A 14,351-nucleotide genomic window follows, 5' to 3' on the forward strand; every position below is an offset into this window, starting at 1 on the left:
CGGGAGAGTAAATGAATGTAGTTATGTCCCACAGGAGTCGCTCCTCAATATATTACAAACTTGATGACCCGCGCTCGCGGGGATTGCCTCCAGTGCGAAATATTGAATTATAATAACTAGAACTATTTTCTCACAGTTTCTAATGTTTCCTAAATTATACGAAACTATACAATCATTTGAACTACATAGATCAAATTTTATATAATAGTACATAATATTAACTAATTTAAGTTGGTAATTTAGCACAAGCATATCAAATTAGTTTTTCGACGAACGCGAAATAAAAAAATTGTACCTACAATTACAGAATAACAGTGCTTATTATTCTAAAAAACATTTTTATAGTATAGACTGAGTAAATACCTCCCTACATTTTAAAATTTTAAGTCTTTAAGAGTTCTCTATAATGTTTTCAAAGGTGTGTAAAGTCTGCCAACCAGCACTTTTTGAGGACCTCCCTGGCGCAGTGGTAAGTGGCTGTTATTGAGAGGTTCTGGGTTCGAGTCCCGGTAGGGGTTTGGAAAATAATTTCTAAATTTCAGGGCAGGCTTCGGTCGTGGCTATAGTTACCACCCTACCGGCAAAGCCGTTCCGCCAAGCGATTTAGCGTTCCGATACGATGCTGTGTAGAAACCAAAGAGGTATGGGTTTAATAAAAACAAAACTGCCATACCCCTTCCAAGTTAGCTCGCTTCCATCTTAGACTGCATCATCACTTACCACCAGGTGAGATTGCAGTCAAGGGCTAAATTGTATCTGAATTTTTAAAAAAACTTGGCCAGCCCAGCATGGTGTGCCTGCTGTAGCCAAACTCTTCTCATTCTGCATGGAGAGCCGTGCTCATTGAGCCAACATTAGGTTGATGATGATGACTTTAAGTAAAGTAGCAAGTGCTATATAAGAAAAGGGCTTTTCACGTGATTTTTCACATGCTATCTGTGAAATGGTGCATCTCTTAATGCAAATGCAGTTTTCCGAGTCATACGTAGGTAGATACGGCGGCCTACAGGCAGAAGTGGGGCGACGCGACGCGACGTGTAGTTGAGTGTAAGTTATCGAGGCGATGCAGCTGGCGCAGTTTGGCGCAGTTACAATATTATGTACAGTAAATTCCGCTTATGAAAGTGTTGCTGAGCCGTTCAGTATTCACCAGTAACACCGCTAACCGGTTTATTTATGGCCACAATATGAAATTGTAAAGAATTATTCGTGTTTTATGAAAATTTCTATTCGCAAGGTTTTACTTGTTTGTTTAGAGCAAAAACAAGCAAGTGGTTAAGACGTCGTTGGATTCGAGGGGTTGGGGGTTTGATCCCGGGCTTTAATTTTGTAGAGTAAGCAAATAAATAGGTATTATTTGCTTTAACGGTAAATCGAGAGGAAACCTGCTTGCCTGAGAGATCCAGTCTGCCAGTCCAAACCGGGCCAGCATGGCAGACTCCCGTTTTCATTCTGAGAGAAGTGGTCAGTAGTGGGCCGGCGACGAGTTTAATGTTCTTGTTATAATTTCAATCACGCTTTTTTGTCCAATTGGTACATAAAACTTACAGCTCACTGATCTTGATCTGATAAAAAAGTTAATTCGATTGGTGTCGCTGATTCCCCACTCAAAGCGGCGACGTATAAAATGCCGATAGGAATTCCTTCATTTTAAATATAAAATGAAGGCTCTGCGGAGGGAAACTTGCCATCAATATTGAGTGTTGGTACTCGTACCTACTTCCCGCCCAATCCAAGTGGCAATTGTTTTTTTCCCGATTCCGTGAAGATTCATTCATTATTCAACATCCACTTTCAATAATCTACATTATTGAATCTTTTGCAATCTAAGGGAGGTCGTCCACGGCGATTGTTGTGATACAAACGCAAAAAGACAGTGATACCTACCATCGCGATACAGCATCGCTACAGATGTGATATTAATGGCCAACAACGTTTGTACGTTGATCGTGGCTATATGTACGTTTAACGGGTTTGCCGTTTGGTGTTAGGGGTCTAACACCAAACGGCATTCCCCAACAAAACCCAACAAAAGAGATTTTAACCCACCTTAATAGGGATTTTAACGCCAACTCGATTGGCATTAAACGTTAACCGTGCAAGTGTGAGATATAACTATAACATTGTTATAACATATTTTCAACACAACTTACATTAGAAATTAGAATACTTGTTATGTAGCTAACAAACACTACACGAAACCATATTTAGCGTAGTAATAATTTTCCAAAACAAGGAAACGAAGGTGGAAAATAAATCGTAATTACAGTTGAAATAATTCGCATAATAAGCTTGCATAACTTATATAATAATTTTTCCAACTTTGCAGCGCGCCTCGCTACGGGAACTACAAAAACCGGTCAAGTGCGAGTCAGGCCTCGCTCTTTTAGGGTTCTGTACTCACATAATTATGAGCCCACATAATGATGTGGTTGGGTGGGTGTGGGTTTCTTTTTCGAGTTACATTGCAATAAGTCGTGAAAGAAAACCCCAAAAAAATGTTCGCTTGTTCTGGTCACAGCTTAGAAACTATTTTAAAAACCCTACTCAATGAGTTCTAATAATGATACCCCACATGCTAAGGTAAATAAGGAAAAAAATTATTTCGGCTCCTTTTTCATGTATGGAAGCCCCGCTGAAAAATAATTTAAATATAAATTATATATTTAACTCAATATTTGGTTTTGGGTTAACGCTTTACACCAAATATTATAAGTTCAGGCTTGTAACTCATTTTGTCTACGAGCTAGATGTGACTTTCGACGACTTGTGACACACGGGTAGACAGACAGACAGACAGCAGAGTGACATTAATGGGGCTCCGCGTTTTTATCTTTTGGGTACGCAACCCTAAAAAGGAATAAGCATATTCAGGCCGAAATGAAAAATAAATTCAAGCATTTATAACATTCGCTCACGGGGAAAGAAAACACTGCACATAATAAGCACAGAAGCACACAAGTAAGGAATAAAAGCGGTCTAGTTTCCACGATGAAAATTTTGCGGTTTTAATATTGCGAAATGCACTTTTCACAATAAATTGTTTGTACAAGTAAAAACGTAAAGGTTTTCGAGTTGCTCGGGATTTAGATCCTTATATTTTATTCTTTCTGGCACTCGCATTCATAATGACTAGGTAATCTGTATAATAATCCTACTAATATTATAAATGTGAAAGTGTGGATGTTTGGATGTTTGTTACTAAATCACGTAAAAACTACTGGACGGATTTGGCTGAAATTAGGAATAGAGACAGATTATACCCTGGATTAACACAAAGGCTACTTTTCATCTCGGAAAATTAAATAATTCCCGTGGGATTTTGAAAAACGTAAATCCACGTGGACAAAGTCGCGGGCATCAGCTAATACTGGTATATAAACCAAGAAAACTATAAAAAAGAGAAAAAATATAACTAAAAGTATTAACATAACTTGAATACTACTCTACTATACTCGATGGGTCTAGGAGATGATGTCTCACACAGATGGTTAATCTCTACCGTGATTGGCCGCAGTAGCATGATAATGTGATTATGCCCTTATATCCTCGCATGCATATACTGAATACAATACGAATATTTTTTTGTGTGTCCCTACGAGTATTTCGTGCGGCGAACTCAGAATCAGCTCACGCACGATTAGATTCGTAAAAAAAACGGTCAAGTGTGAGTCGTACTCGAACACGAAGGATTCCGTATCATCATAAAAGAAATAATACTATTAATTTTTCTAGTTTTTAAGGCGGCCATACTGATTTTTTTTATTATTGTTGTTATAGCGACAGTAGAAATACACATTCTGTGAAAATTTCAACTCTCTACACTACTACTACGGCACGTACTATTACGGTTCACGAGATATAGCCCGCTGACAGATGGATCGACCGACAGACGGGCAGACAGCGGAGGCTTAGTAATAGGGTATCGTTCGTGTTGGCACGCTTCGGATACAGATATTTACTACAGAACCCTAAAAATGTGCTGATTTGCGACACCGCTGTATGGGTTATTTATGGCGATATCGTGATACTGTGTGAATGTATGACGCCCGAACCTGCAAGTTTTCATACTGGCTTCATCCGTAGGTGCTAATGTAGCGAGAGAATTTATTTTCTATTGGCACCCTTTTATTTACCGAGTCTTTTATAGGCACCTTTTCTCTCTTTTTTAGGAGATGTGCGGGGTAGGTGTTCGCATAAATACTTTGTGTGCTGGTTTCAGCTGTTTTAGGCTGAAAATATTATACATACATAATACATATATTGCCATATTATTAAAATCTCTCATTTATTTATTTTGCACATTTTACCCTATTTTTAAAAAATGTTCAAAAATAACAGCAATAACAAAAACAACAAACAATAAACTATCAAAAACAACAGAAAAAATAACAGAAATACAGAAAGAACAAAAAAATAAAATAACAGCAACAACAAAATCAATAAATAACAGAAACAACAGAAAACTAAAGTAACGGAAGAAAAAAAAAGAAAAACATTGTTATATTATTAAATGTGTAATTTAATAATATGTAATTACTAATTATGTACTTACTTAGTTGGAATGACTATCTCCACGCAGGGGCGATATTGAAGGAGTCTGCATCTGTGGGTCTGGTTAGTATCACAAGTTACATCATCAGACGTAATGAGGTGATTTCGCCTCGTAATCAGTATAATGTGGCGGCGCCGTCATAATGTGACACATAATATTTAATGAAGATAATTCCAACATTTGTACACTCAGTAATCCTTTAGAGGACTGTATTATTAAGGGTTGGCGATGAAAGAAGGTGTAATACTAGCTGATGCCAACAACTTCATCCGCGTGGATTAAGATTTTCTTAAAAATCCGTGGGACGCAAACTATTTAATTTTGTGGGATGAATTTAGAGGACTGTATTATTAAGGCTTAGGGATGAAAGAAAGTGTATTACTACTAGCTGATGACTGTCCACGTGGATTAAGATTTTAAAAAAATCCATGCGACGACGCAATCTCTTTAATTTTCTGGGATGAAAAGTAGCTTATTTCATTCTCTAAGTGCTTAACTGTATCCGTGCCAAACATCACATCGATCCGTTGCTCTGTTATGGCGTAATTGAAGGACGAATCGACAAAAAAAAAAAAAAGAAGTTTATTTCAGACATTTCCATCCATAGGTTGTTAGTATGTTAGTAACAATTTTTCCTGAATTGCTAACTTTGTATTGTTAGTTTTTTTTTTTTTTTCTTTAAATCTGGCTTTACTCTGATTAGCCAATGTCAAGTTTGTGATATTTTCAAGTTATTGAATTTATACAAGTATGGACTCCGTCTGCACCGGCGCCCGCCGACATACGCGCGGCGCCCCTTTAGAGCGCTTCCCAGTCAGTTCTACCACCAAAAAACAGCAAAAGCACAGCACGCGCGCCAGCAAACGCCATCACAGACGAAGTCCATTGTTAGTTTACTATAGTAACAAACAGTAGTGATTTTTATTGCCTTCATCCTGGTTTTCAGGATGCATTGTAATTAAAACAGAAACGCGCAGGTATAGCCCAATCAGGATCTTTTAATCATTTGATTCTTGTCTACGAAGGTAGAAGAAAAATGACGTTAAAGTAGTTGAAAATCTGATTTTGTGGCGGGCGATTCGAAAAAAGTTAAGCAATTCGCTGTTTCTATTAAGCTTGGCAGGAAAGCTTAGCTTAGCTTAGCTTTTATTCACTAGTATGACGTCATTTTTTTGCAAACCTGTATGGTGAGAAATCAAATTTACCATGATATCAATTATGCAAAAGCACAGAATTACACCAGAAAGTTTTGATAAAATCAAAAAGCTCGGATATCAGTTGATCCGAGATAAAACAATATCCTTTATTTACTTTTGTTCGAGCTTTAAAGTGATCCTGTAGAATAATCTCCGCGCAGGTAGGTAGGTATATTCAAGCCTGTTGCCGGTAGAGTACTAAATCGGCTTTGCTAAAAAAACTTCTCTTTTTCACACGTTTTTACCGTTTTTACGGTAAACGCCGTCCATGTGGACTGTAGACCTACATTAGAAACATTTTTGGAAATTGGAGAGAATTTTTAAAACACCAGACCTTTTACAGCTGTGTTTGTTTTAACGTATTTGCAAAGGGAATTTCGGGATTGCAAAAATTTTGTTCAAAGTAATATTGACGAGTTATCCACACTGAAAAACATCGTGAGGAATCCTGTATGCCTGACAGTTCTCTATTATCTTCTCAAAGCTGTGTGAAGGCCAAGTCTGTATATCCGCCCTGGGCCAACGTGGTAGACCATAGCCATACCCTCCTCATTCTGAGAGGAGACCCGTGCTTAGTAGTGAGCTGGCGATGGGTTGATCATGATGATTATAATCATGATAATATAACTAGTGAGATATTAAGTGTTTTGCCAGCAGTTTTGCCAGAAATAAAATAAATATGTTGTCGACATTCTACAATTTTATTTTATGAAAGCGATTAGGTATTTTAATATTCAGCGCGAGTATTTATTTACTATCTGACTGAATTATGTATTCTCTGCACGTCCCGAAAGTTTTGATGGGACCTTTATAATAGCAGACCATTAGGAGTTAATGCTCAATGTTTTGCTGTTGTTACAGACAGTTTGCTGCCATCTTTTATCTATTAAAGTCTGTTAACTGAAAAAAATAGTTTAGCTAAGTGTTGTCTCTAAAAAATATTTTAGAATTTAGAAAATTAGGAAATAAAGAAAAATTTTGTTTCTAAATTTCCATATTTTGATTCCAAAATGTTGTTTGTTTGCTACGTAGGACCAAACTAAAAACTATCTAAAAACCTTGGTCGTATTATGTTGCATTATTTTTTAGATAGATTAGTTTTTGAAAATTCCCATCTTTTCATACATACTAAGTCAACTACATAAAACAACAATTACAATTAGACATTGCAATAGGTTTTTTTAAGTTATTTATTAGTTTATCAATATTACCTACAGGATACTAAATGTATATAATGCACAAATGGCTGTCCTATGTATTAATTTTCTTTTCACGGTTGTAGCATTTCATAAAAATCGCAGATCACTGATATTTTAGAATTCCGTATATCCAAAGAAAAAAAACCCTTACAGTATCACTTCGTTGTCTGTCTGTCGTGTCTGTCAAGACTCAAGACCCGTCATAATGGTGGAATGCATTGATTTTAGAAGAGAGCCATCTTGCTTATTCTGAGGCGGAACCTATTGTTAGGTAGGTAGGTAGGTTGCTTACACTGGCGGGTGTAAACCTAGCTTTGTTGCTGTTTGGACATATTCTAACTATTTATGATTTAAAAAGAGCAACTGCTGAGTTTCTTGTAGGCTCTTCTAAGTATAATCTGCAATCCGAACCGCTGGTACAGTCACAGACGTAGCATAAGAGACCCTGTGATTGTGATCTTGAGTTTGAAAAAGCATTCAGATACCATAGCTCTATAGGCTCTAGTGGATAATTTAACCTAGCACTGTCATAGCAATTTACCACACACAGCCTTTAGAGGCTTTGTGGGCCGCCCTCCTCCACACAGGCTGCCTCATTTGTATGCGTAGCCGTTACTGTAGCCATTTACATGTGAATTAGGGAATACTATATAGGTATTATATATAATTGTCTCGTCGACTATTGAAGCGAATATATATTACGAAAATCGACGTTATAATCCAAACAGCCGGAAATGACAGTGCTGTATTACCATAATCCATAGCCATACTTGATATTGTGAAAGTGTGTCTGTCTGTTTGCGTGCTTTTCACAGCCCACCTGTGTAACCTATTTTGACGAAAGGTACAGAGATAGCTTGCATCCCGGGGAAGGACAAAAATCATGTGGGAACTCTTTGATTGTCTGTCTCCAAGATATAAATTATCTCTTTATCAAAAAGATGATGCCCGTGAATTTATCCTCGTGAATTTAATTATTTTAAATCTCGTCGGATCTTTTTGATTTCTCTGGATAGAAAGTAGCTTATATCCGTCTCCGGGATGTAACTTGTTTCTGTATCCATCATAATTTTCTAAGAGTATTATTGAAGTATTTGTTGAAGATAAAAATGAGCCTGAAAAGATAATAAAACAGAAAATACAAACTATTGCACCCATAATATAAGTATAGAAATAAGTATGGATAAACATTGCAATAATGGTTCTACAGTAAATTGTGCAATCACTGCCACAAAAAAAAACCGGCCAAGTGCGAGTCAGACTCGCTCACTGAGGGTTCCGTACTCGGGTATTTTTTCCAACATTTTGCACGATAAATCAAAAACAATTATACTTAAATAAAAATAAATAAAAATCTGTTTTAGAATTTACAGGTACCTAAAGCCCTTTCATATGATATCTCACTTGGTATAGTTATCTTACTTTGAAAATTGAAACACATTTTAATTTTTTTTTAAATGATGTAACCATAAATTCGGGGTTTTCAGATTTATTCCTGTACTTGTGCTATAAGACCTACCTACCTGCCAAATTTCATGATTCTAGGTCAATGGGAAGTACCTTATAGGTTTTTTGACAGACAGACAGACAGACAACAAAGTGATCCTATAAGGATTCCGTTTTTCCTTTTGAGGTACGGAACCCTAAAAATGGAGCATTCAAAGTATCTGATGATTTCTTTCTGTCATTTCAGATATTTTTTCGATAGTGCTCCAAATTGCAGACAAATTGCTCGAAAAAGTACAACAAAAAACGAGGCTTTTAAAACCTTTCTGCGTCGGATAACAGGGCGCGGCGACAATCGAACAACGTTTTAATTAATGTCTCGAAAAAAAGCAGTTGAACGATTAAGCGTTCAGCTAAAGCTTGTGATTTCAAAGGATTTGCATAATGACCCTTCGTTCTTTAAGCGTTTTTAGATGATCCAATTTTGTAACGAATATTTCATCTGTGCTTGTACTGTCCAAACACTGGTCAATTAAGAAAGAAGGAAAGAAAGAAAGAAAAAAGTTTATTTTTTGAAAGCTCTATGTTTTGACAATTCTGAGCTCCAAAGCTTAGAGCATCGGCGTAAGATTACATGTCTGTCAGTATTTCACAGGATATATTTTATTAGTTATTTTCCTTCTTTTGGTGGTACAAATAAAGTGTATATTATAATATTTCAAAGAGTGTGCCCAAGAAATTTTTGGAAGAATTTTTTGATCCGGTTCCTCCTCTATCTTTCTACTATCACACTGCAAAGCATCGCCAAGGTCTGTACCCCTACGTAGTCAAAATTCCACGGAGACGTACGAAGTATTCTGTCTGCTCTTTCTAATTCGAACCCCTAGGATAAGGAACAGCCTTTGATCTTCGTCGCTAGCACCGTCACCATAATCCAGGCATGTGTAACTAACAGTGCGCTGGATGATGGCCGTTGACTTAGCGTTAAAAAGCGATTTCCACGCTGATGGAAACATTAATCCATTGTCACGATTGAGCCTAAATTGGCGCGTGTGTATACGGTGTAAGAATAAAATTTGCAACTGTAAAATTCATTATCGTTAATATTTGCTCCGTTGAATTAATTGAAAATAGGATTCGACGGGTCCTCGCGGGCACGAGCACCTCTGCCAGAGATTAAACATGGCCATGAATTTATTAACCTCGAGGGCCCTAAACGGTATAAATAGAATTATCTTTGAGACTGCATAATTAAATGAAAATATTCACAGAGTTTAATTGCTTGAGTGTAAAACGATTTTCATGTTCACAATTTCTCAGATCAGAGCGCGTTTGCAATCTACGTAGCTTTAGTTTTAAATCTAATTAATTAATTAATACGATAATAATACGATAATAAGAAAGGTCAGTCACTCAACGGGCGTTAGAGAGAGCTACGCTTGGAGTTTCTCTACCTATCAAATGAGGACATTCGCTGGAGAACCAGAGTATTGAAGCTGAGTTGACCTTGGGGCCCCAAGGTGCTAGAATGGTGGCCTCGCACCGGAATGGGCAGCGTTGGAAAACGGACGGACGGACGGATGGACAGACAGTAAAGGCTTAGTAATTATAGGGTTCCGTTGGCACTTTTTGGGTAGATAGGTAAAGCCTAAAAATTTTATAGGCCTGTGCTTTTAAATATTTTTTGTGCCGGTAAATATTATGGTAAATCTGTTCAAGTCGCGACAAATGTAAACTTATGGCGACATTCATGAGGCGGCTGACACGGATTTATTCGCTACGTGAAACTTTTACCCTACTTCTTAAGAGGAGTTTATTCGTAGTGCGCTCCAAACAAACGTAGTTTAGCTTTCATTTGAATATTGACCCATCAAACTCAATGAAATTTAGCAAGAACGTTCTAAAAACTGTGTCTATGGTCTGCCAGATTTTCGTTAAAATATTTAGCTTCAAAATTACATAATTACATGGGGCTCAAATATTTACATAAGAACTCTTTTGACTCATGTTCCTAAGTCTAAAACTAAGAAAATCTGGCAAACTAGACACATATTAACTTCTAGAACGTGTCTAGAAAATTTTATTGAATTCTACTGGTTAAATATTCAAATGAAATTCAAACTACAAATGTGTGGGGCGATTGACGGAGAGACTGCCGCGCGGTTACAAACTTTTTGACGCAGTCGCTATTACCTACTAAAGTAGGTATTTTCTTATACACTTCTTTTGCGGTAGGCACTGCTAAGTATTAAAATTATGGATAGGGCAGATGGATATCACCTAATTATAACTCAATTCAATTAATGAAAGAAATGTAATTAATTGGCTTGTCAAGGAAGGTAGACTGATAAATAATAATTTAAGTATTCATTTTGTTACTGACTTAAAAGAGACTTGGATGAATTCATCCAAGTTAAAATACGAAAGTTATAGTATACGAAACTTGGGAAAGAGAAATATCAAAATGTTATAATAATAAATTGTTATAGTACTTTTACACAGAGCTAATTTTGTTCTTTCTGGCGGATTATTTATTTAAACGAAATAATCTCGTTGTTCCATAACAAAAATATTATAATATTTTTTTAAAATAACGTTTATAAAACACTAACTAAGTTTATATGCGCCAGGCGCCTATTTCACGTAAATTCAGTGGCAGATTTAATCCTCGGATTTATTTCCTCGCTTCATTCTTTGCGGCGAAATAAAAATATTTTCAAAAATGCAACAACAATTTGTATTTAAAAATGAACGGACTAAAAGCTTAGTGTGCCACCATTGATATTGTACAAAACCCAGGATACAAAAGTCTGACTTAATATGTCAGGGTGTTTCATGATAATAATGACCACTTAATTTTATTGTATTTTGTCGCTTGGAAAATGTTCATTTACATAAGAAAACACTATATAGTAGGTATTCCCTATTTGCAGGTTTTTGAATGATTTCACAAAACTCACACGTCAGTCCTAGATGCGATGTCGTAGATTTATTCACACATTTTCTGGTAACAGACACAATTTGCGAAGGTATTAACTGTACGGCAGGGTGTCGTGTCAAACTGCAGCGTATGATACTAGCAACATATCTAGTAGGTACTTACTGCCACTTCACAGAGGCTTTTGAGACACTTTCATACAGTGCCTCATGTTATACAGTTCGTAGAAGCTACGTTGGACTCTTTACAATAAGACCACTCTGCCGTCGCGCGGTTTGTTTGTTTGATTGAAACTTTAGCGACTATGCATGGGGAAATAGTGTGTGGGTTGCGGAGTGGGGTAACACAGTGTCACCCCACTATCAAGTATGTATCTCTGGTTTACGTATATCTACGTGCGCCACTCATAAATAGTTTTCTCAAAGCCGCATTGCAACCGAGCTGTTGTGAACTAGTGTGTGAGTTTCCTGCGGGGTACCATATTGCTACCCTTATTTTATTTCCGAAAAAAAGGATTAACTTGATACATCTTTTAACCAGAGTAACCGACATACTCGTAGCTCAACGGGTTGCGAAGCTGAAGTGGCAATAGGCAGGGCACTTAGTTCGAAAAACCGATAGATGCTAGAATGGCAACCTCGAAAGTTGGAAGACTCCCCACTAGGTGAACTGACGACATCAAACGAGCCACAAGAAGCCGCTGGATTCAGGCCGCGCAAGACCTTGGTAGAACTTTACTGCTTTAAAAATAATTACTTTAGAAGTATGAAGCAGTGTTCTAAATCCCAGCAACAACTCAAGAAGGCACTTCAGAAGGCTCCGGCACGAATCACGAAATTGTTCGATGTCATCATAAACCCTTTTAATTTGTTCGTCTTGTCGCAGCAATAAATTTCACAAAATGGCGACAACACAATACTCGTACATTTTCATTTAATTAGTGTTTTTTGTTTACAATTTTACACATTGTTGTTTTTAATACGCATGAATAGGTTATATTGTTCGTACCTACCATGATAGGTGATTGTATACTGCAGTGCGCAATTCAATCAATCAATCAGCCTGTTTGCGTGATGCGTCCAATGCTGAACATAGGCCCTAACAAGAGCGCGCCACCATACACGATCCTCCGCCTTCCTCATCCACCTACTTCCAACTATCTTATTAAGGTCGTCCCACACCGGTGATACGCGGTTTCCACTCCAGAAAACGTCTGCCCCAGCGGCCATCGGTTCTGTTAACTTTGATTTTCTAGATTATTCCGCACAATTTTGTTAATTCATAGGCGGGCGATGGAGAAAACTTGTTTGGAAGTTTTTCAATCAGATATGGGGAGAACTGTAGGAGAACCCCGAGTAATCGACATAGCCTAACGACATAACGACCTAACGACGACTTGGTTGAAGCACATGAGTAAAGTAAAGTAAAAGTAAATTGAAGTGGCAATACGCGGGACACCTACGCACGTAGACTACGTACTGTTGGAAGAACCGATAGATTTATAGGTGTAGAGGCCCCAAGGTGCTTGAATGAAGATGAGAGACACGAAAACGCAGCTACAGAACTATTCTTCATAGACAAAATCAAACTAATCGCAGGGAACTACTTTCGTGGCGTGTGGAAGCCCCTAAGAGACCCATGCCCAGCTGTGGACATCTATCACTGATGAATACTATGAAAGGTTGGGGCCCAAGACGGATTGCCTGTCACATGATGCGTGGATCATAATTAAATTATTGTAGATATACTTATTCTAAATAAGTATAAAACTTTCCTTACTTCATATTTATAGTTTTCATATTTATGTATTTGAAATTGAAATATTGTATTATTAAGTTTCGATGGATTCAAATTAATGTCGATTGGTATAGTAATACCTGCATTTTGTTATAAAATAATATAATGAGTAAAATATTACAATTTCATTTCGGATTGTAATGAATATCAAACAGTCAAATTAAAATCGTGCGTAATATATAAATTAACAAATCCAAGTGCCAATTTTGATTCATAAATGTATATTAATTTTGTTTGATTGTCAAAACTCACAGCCATAATATACCTACTCGTAGGTCAAACTTTAAAGGGTTCCTTGATGCGATTTAATTATAAGGGTTCCTGCAAAACCCAAATACCATAATTAAATACTTGAATAAAGGGAAAATTCTGACCTTGGATACCATTTTTAGGTATATTTCGTGATACTAGAGACATACTGCGAAGTTTTGGCGGAAAAGAAATCTTTATCTGTCTTTTTATGATACTTCGAGAAAGAAACCCTTTCTGGGAAAAGGCCTTGAGGTAAAAAATAAGAAGGGCCGGTCAAAGCATTCCTTCTCTTAAAAATGTTCTTTATTTTCTTTTATATTACGGGCCGAAGAGGTTTTTTGAGAGAGGAGCTTTTATTGGATATTTTACACAGATACCTTGTAAAACAAGGTAACTCTGTAAAATATTCTTAACTGGTGAATGAGAGATAATAGAGAATTTATATAAAAATGTCTTTAACTGAATCTGCTTTTTATTTCTATATTTGTAGGTATAGGTACAATTCAAAACAGATAAGTTAAAAGAAATTACAACAGATTAATAGTTCGCGATTAATATTATCTAACATTATTATTATCAGTCAATTAAAGCAGGCTTTGTTTAGCCAAGATAAGACCCCAGCGTTTACCACTGCACCATAGAGGCCTTTTCACAGGTTGTGCTACACACGACAAGATGTGTTATCTTGGCGCTTCTATTTTTGATTAAACGCTCGAGCAGTGAAAGCGCTGGGTAAGCAGTTAACACATATTTTAAAGTATCGTATTGTGTGGCTAAGTTAAGTTGATATAGGTTCTTTATTTCTTTATTAATTCTACCCCTATTTGTTTAGTCTGAGCTTTAGTAAAACAGAATTAGGACCGTACAAGCAACAGTAAACAAGGAAACACGATGTAGCGTGCGTGACTGAGGATTGAGGAGTGAGGGAAGCCGGCGTGTGTTACAAATGGAGGCCATTACAGCCCAAC

The 14,351-nt window shown here is 36.9% G+C and overlaps 1 long non-coding RNA gene across 1 annotated transcript; it reads right to left on the bottom strand.

Annotated features, from left to right (window-relative positions):
- Positions 1-2,677: 2,677 nt before the first annotated feature.
- On the bottom strand, positions 2,678-12,529 carry LOC123866510. The gene is made up of 3 exons (XR_006796209.1): positions 12,514-12,529; positions 11,772-11,775; positions 2,678-2,746 (listed from the first exon to the last, which is right to left on the bottom strand). It is a non-coding gene; the product is annotated as an uncharacterized LOC123866510 (long non-coding RNA).
- Between the last annotated feature and the right edge of the window lie 1,822 nt (positions 12,530-14,351).

The sequence above is a fragment of the Maniola jurtina genome, chromosome 6, assembly GCF_905333055.1.
Source record: "Maniola jurtina chromosome 6, ilManJurt1.1, whole genome shotgun sequence".
NCBI lineage: Eukaryota > Metazoa > Arthropoda > Insecta > Lepidoptera > Nymphalidae > Maniola > Maniola jurtina.